At 41.4% G+C, this 6,443-nt stretch overlaps 1 long non-coding RNA gene across 2 annotated transcripts; it reads left to right on the forward strand.

The window, feature by feature from the left end:
• Positions 1–3,819: 3,819 nt before the first annotated feature.
• Positions 3,820–5,616, forward strand: LOC135278966 (uncharacterized). 2 transcript variants are annotated; one of them, XR_010346341.1, is made up of 3 exons: positions 3,820–4,077; positions 4,577–4,616; positions 4,722–5,616. It is a non-coding gene; the product is annotated as an uncharacterized LOC135278966 (long non-coding RNA). The 2 variants fall into 2 exon arrangements; XR_010346340.1 differs by having other exon boundaries at positions 4,577–5,616.
• The last annotated feature ends 827 nt before the right edge of the window (positions 5,617–6,443 follow it).

Below are 6,443 nucleotides of genomic sequence, written 5' to 3' on the forward strand. Positions count from 1 at the left end.
AAGCGGCTGAATTCCTAGAAACAGGGTGGAGATCAAGTTAAAGGAGCAGGCTTTGCCAAAACAAGCAACTTCAGCATAGTCCTCGCTTCCAAGAACGAACAGAAGCCAAAAGAGGCGGGCAAGGCTCAGTGTGTGCCACCATTTCGACACATTACCTTAAGCTCCTTACTTCTGGCACATTTAGATCTGTTACCTCAATTAATGCTAATCATAATAATTCATAGAAATCACAGGATGTGGGAGTTGAAAGTGCCTGAACTGATAGATTTTTTTTATCATACACCAAGTTTTCCACAATTGGCACCATTTCCTGTATTCCATTTTCAGGCAACAATAACTTCAGTCCATAATTCATAAAGATGCCATATTTCTTGCCTCAGTACAGGCCCAGATCCTGTTAATGGATGTGCAAGTCCTGAGGTTGTGGTTCCTTTCTGGGACCTAGAGGATTGTAGTTCTCTTTGTGGGTCAATCTGAGCAATTGTATATTTCAGATCCTTAATGATATAGCAAGGGTAACAAAAGTCACAGAAACAATGGGAGGCCAAGGAAATGAATAATGTGTTCTAGTGCTATAATTAATGGGCCACATATGTAGCTAGGTTTAAAAAAAACCCCCACCATTGTTCTTATACTGTTTACCCAAGTGTGGGACTTTATACTCATTAAGATCCTAAAAGCTGGCATTTTTTTCCTTGTTCTACACAAATTTTACTAATATCCCACCAGATCTTCTGGGTTAGTTTATACTTACATAAGTAGCTAGTTAGAAGAGAAAAAAAAAAACCACCTTCTGCTCTCTTTCTTTAATCTCACACCACCATTCACCTCATGGATTTCTTTTAATTTTTGGCTGAATGTTAATTTTTCTTACCAATAAAATTGAATGAAATGAGAAACACTGTTTACATATTACAACTTCTTTTTTTTTTTTACAAATTCTATATTTGATATTCTTACAAGGTTTATCAAATATAGTGCAGTACAAGCTGTAACTCAGCTTTTCTCAACATGAATAATGTTATTGAGTAAGAATAACTGTAGGGCTGACATATAAAAGGTTGGTTAAATTAATTTAAAACAATATCCCTTTCCATTTAAGCAACTCTTAACAGTATAGGTTCTGTTTCCTGGTTATGTCTGGCCTGATTAGGAAGAGAATTCAACTCTTGGAAGGAAAATAAAGAAGAAAAAAACCAAAAGCATCATTTTCATAACGTGTGTACTTCTGGTACAGCAGTGACGCATACGGTCAGCACTGCTTACGCCTTACTGCTAACTATATAATCCATGTAAATATTTATCATACAGCTATTATCAGTGTAAACATACAGCTTAGTCATATGTTGACCCATAAGGAAAAAGTGACATTGAGATCTTTGCTTAATAGCAGAAAGTTTAAACATGTTTTAGAAGCAATAGAGCAGATCTCAGAATACTCACTTTTTTTGAGGGTTATACGGAGGCTTTTCAACATGCAACAATTGCAAAGAAACATCCTGCTATGAATGCATGGATGCAAATTAAATCCATATCTGAAGGTTATTTTTCTAATTAATGCTGGGAATCTGATAGCAGCGCATTTGAAACACTGTTTATGTTAATCTTGAAGGAACTAGTTAGGACTAGCCTGCAAATGTAAGAAGAATGCCGGAGTGTAGTTATGGTAAAGGAACTGTGGCTTTCCCAGACTGTCAGTACGTGACAGTGTTTACAAAAAGCAGAAGAAGAGAAAAGCGGTAACCCAGAATTTGATACACCGAATATTATGAGTCTGTCAGAAAATTAACAAAATACAGATGATCAAAGGATCAGTTGAAACATGTTATTAGTTTATATACACTGCTATCATTCTGGTTTTGAAAACAACATAATGCCTTGGAAACTGTGGAGACAAGCCCTTCTGAGAGAGACAGATGGAAATAAGATCTGATAGAGAATGTTTTGTATGAATTCAGGGCTTACTCTTCCAGAGTCTTTGATCTGACATTAACTCTGCTTTTACTATGTAGTCCACCTTTACTGATTTCTTCTTTGCTGGCAGGTTACTTTCTCCAGTTCAGCTGCCAGCATCACTAACACAGTAACTTTATAATACACTATGGAAAAATGGAGGGGAAAAAATAGAGATGCTTTCTCCAACTTACAGAGAGAGAATATATCCTAGAGCTTCTTGCTTTGTTCATATAGACTCCCAGAAGACATAGATGAAACAGCTGGAAACTAAAGGAGTGTCTTGGTCTTAATGTGGGCTGGAAGAAACGGACCATCATCAAAAAGCTTTCCCAACACTTCCAGTCTGATCAGATGATCAGCCACCTCCTGCTTATCCAAATACTTCCATGCTGCAGTGAGACACTTCAGTCAAGCCAAAGCATTTTGAAAAAGCTCAAAAGCCTGAGCTGCTGTATGTAACCAGAAGAGAAGAGAGCAGACCAAAAGGTAGTGTTAAGGAAATGAATGTGTGAACTATGCCAAGAAGATGGTACGAGGCAATCCTTCTGTGCAGCTGAAGAGCTTTCTAAAAAAGGTGTCAAAAGCAAAGAGAATAGGATGTGACATCACTGACAACAACAAACTATAATGTAAGAAGTTATTTGGTATGAAGTAACAAAAGAGTAACCTGCTCATCTAAAACCGATTTTAAAAGCTGCATATGCAAACATTTATCTTCCTTTTGCTTGACCACAGGAATAACAGTCAAGAAATTGTTACTTGTAATAATACTGTAGGCAGAAAAATATTCTGTTGAATATGGTTGTTTGGTTTTTCTCAGTGGCAGCACAATTTACATCTCATCATTCACAGTTTATAAAAATCATGAAGTTAAAGTATATTCTACTGCTGGCAGGGATTTTTCTTAATACTCTAGCTGTGAAAATTTAGTGATTATTTCCCATTTCTATAAAGCATTCACATAATGTTTTCTGTTACGGAAACATGGGTTTTGATCCAGTTTTTATGAAATTTGAACTACTTTATAACAAGGATGTGTCAGTAGTCTGGTGACATTTGTGTGTGCTCCATTGGCCTGCAGGATGCCAGGACAGTGGAAGCAATGGACTTCCCAAGGGAGATGAAATATCAATTTGCTGTTGTCCCAGGTTCCCAGCTCTCAAAGTTGGGCTAATCCAGAGGCAATACCAGAGGGCTTTATCTGGCACTCCTTGTAAAGAAGGATTTGTCAAAGATAGTACAGTCATTTCACCAGAAATTACATTTAAGCCCCTTCTTGGAAGTAATTTCTTGGTCTGTATTTTCTTCTGCATATATGAGTAGAGTTCATGCACTTCATGTCTTTTTGTCTTTTATGCTGGCCTTGGTCCTACATCGTATATGCTCATTAGCCTGACTCCTGTTCCCTGCTGAGAGGCTGAGGCAGAGGCGGGATTGAGGAAGCATTTGGAAGAGGGGCTGATACCAGCAGAAGACCCCTTCAAAAATTTTACTTCACAATTTGGTCTTTTTATTTCTGTTTTTATTCAAAGAGGGAAGCTTTATTTCCCTTGGAAGTTTGAATCCTGAAAGTTGTGAGGAGACATAGTATGCCATAATATTCATAATATCCATAATATTGAAATGGGCATTATTATCTGTTTGGGGTTTTTTGTTTGTTTTGTTGGTTTCAACTTCCCAAAGCTCTTTAACAGATTTTTATTTAACAAAACTAAGCCTAATGAAGGCATCTGTCACAGCTCAAGAGTGCATTGATCTGCCTTAATTAGGCCTTAATAGTCCTTGACCAGCCTCATCTGGGTGGGCCCAGAGCCCCATTTAAGGTCAGCCTGAGGCTGTGTGCCCTTCCCTAAGCAAGCCTGGACTAGGGTTGGTCTCCAGCTGCCCCCCAGCCTTACCCTGGCCTCTGGGTTGAGGTTCTGTCTCCAAACATCTCTATTCAAGTGCAATGCCTGCTTTTGACTTCCTGCCCTTGTCTTTGCCCTGCTCTGTCCTCGTGGGCTGCCTCATGTTTTGGACTCTTGGCTGAACCAGCTGCTGTCCCTGGACCTTTCCTGCCCCGTGCTCAGGTACCTTGGAGCTGGGTCCCCTTCACAGAGGTTGTTCCAGAGTAAGGAAGGGGTGAGTACAATATTCAAGGCAGTGAATCTGAAAGTGACAGTTCAAGGCCGGTAAGCTTTATTGAAGCATTGTTTTCACCTTTTTCATTATTGCTTTTTACAATATTCAGCAGAAATTACAAGACTGCTGTAGAAAGCAGTAAAGCAAATGAAGATAATGAAGATCGAATTGGGGTTTTGAAGCACTTAAGTATTTCTTAGCATAGAAAGTGATGTTTGAATTATAATCAAACTACATAAAGCTATTGAATATCATCAAACCTGAGAGCTTATATTTTGTAGCTGAATGTTACTCAGGTTTAGCTCAGGAGAAATTTCACTCTAACCTGATAAAGTAGAATTTTCTGGCAAATGCAATATATTGTATTTGGTTAGCTAGAACAGATGGGAAGAGTAGACAAGCTTTCAGGAGCACAATGCTTTATTCAGATCTGAAACAGAAGCAATGGTCTTCAAAGCTCAATAAAATTTGATGTGCATTTTTTTTAAACTGCCTTTAGCGCACTGGAGACTACTGATAGCAGCTGGTGGAAATAACTGGTGAGCCTGCTGGGGATGATGCTTTTTGCTGTGTATGTAGAGCAAATAAGCCTCAGTCTTTACCTTGGTTTGAAATAGCAGCTTTCACCCCCATTTTTGTGGTAGTGCTGCTGTGGCCATGATGATTGCCTAGGGACGAAGACAGATGTGCTGCTTCTTGTCAGACCAAGAAAAGCAGGTGTTAGCCTTCCTTCAGCCCTGGAGCAGCAGCAGGAGGTGGCTCCGTGCTGTCCTCCCCTGACTGCTTGTCGTGACACGCAGCACAGAAATGCTCTGATGAGGTGCACTCGCTGAGCAAACAGCTACAACAGGTTGCTCTCTTACTACTCCAGTTTATTTTTCACTCTGCTGAAGATGACTGCCCGTCAGTCCTCTGCTGATAGCGCTCTCTAATTGTCTTTAAAAAAAATTCAACGAGGTGCTTGGGATCGGCTTGAGGCTGTATGCGGGGCCTGGGTGGGGCTGGAGCAGCCAGGATTCACATCGTGTGTGAGAGCCAGCACAGCTCCCAGCTAGAACACGTAACAGCCCCGGGCTGTCCGGTCCCACGAGCCGTCTCCAGTGCGGGAATCACCCACTTCAAAGGCCACCCCTGGAAACACAGCAGAGGTCAGGGCAGAGGGCTTGCGATTGGCAAGGAATGAGCACCGGCAAGGGCATAAAGATAGTGCTCAGCCATCTGCAGGGGTGTTTATGCAAACTTTCTAGGACTTGTTCAGCTTTCTGGGGATCTTCCAGCTTTCTAGGTAGAAGGGCAAGTTTTTCAACCATTAGTTAGATGAACCCTCCCACTTCCCAGAGTCAAAGAATTCCCATGGGGATTGCCCTGGGGACCTCTTCCTCCTCTCCTAAAAACATGTGAGCATCTATTTGGAGCTTTTTCTTTCAGCAGCTCACTAATGTGTATTTCTGCTACCTGTCGCGTTTATTTCGATTATTCATTCTGTGTTCAAATTTTGGTCCATGTCCAATGAGCTTCAGAAATATATTTCTTAATTACTTTCCTTGTTCTCTTTACTGGCGTTCCATCTGTAATATAATGGTCTCTGGCAGCTTTCTGGCTTTTGGCACTGCAGAGTACCTAGATCAGTTACAACAAGGTGACTTGGCGTTCTGTGCAGCCGCCTGTGAGGATTTCAGCCAGGCCTTTGCTTGATTAATGAGCACTGGCCTATTCTTGAGATAAATTCATGCTGGATTTTGCCCAAGGGCTACAGAGCGGGCACTCCAGGGAGTTTAGTGGAAGACATCTGTACTTGAAATGACTTTTCTTTGAGATTTGTTTACTTAATGATTGCTTGCATGAAGGTAATACCACTGATAAGGAGGAAAAGGCAGTCAAAATTGTCAAGAGAAGTACATTCATTTTTCCTCCTACTTGTGTATTAAAGCCAGTTCTCTCTTGGAGGAAAGATTATATGGCACACCCTATGCTGGGCCAAGTCCCTGAGGTAGGTGGGAGCTCACAGGGTGTTTGCTTGCATCTGCATGGTGCCTGTCAGCAGTGCCATTTGTACATCAGGGGCTTGGCACTGAACAGTAATCCCCCTCCTGCCCCTCCCAGAGCTACTTTCCTTCATGATGACTGGCACATCCCTGTTGATATCCTAAAAATTCAACATATGGCAATTTTACCTACATGCTGCTCTCTCAGTAACTTTGGAATCAACTGACCAGTTTCAGTCTCCTCTGGCAGAAGCAGGGATTGCTGGTGGGCTGCAGCCCCACACCTCCTGCAGCTGCCATGCATGGTCAGCCTGGTGAGGGGAGCTGCCCTGTGCCACTGATGGGAATGGCAGGGGTGTGCTTGCCACTCCCAGAGCTGAG

Source organism: Passer domesticus, chromosome 11 (assembly GCF_036417665.1).
Source record: "Passer domesticus isolate bPasDom1 chromosome 11, bPasDom1.hap1, whole genome shotgun sequence".
In the NCBI taxonomy this organism is placed as follows: domain Eukaryota; kingdom Metazoa; phylum Chordata; class Aves; order Passeriformes; family Passeridae; genus Passer; species Passer domesticus.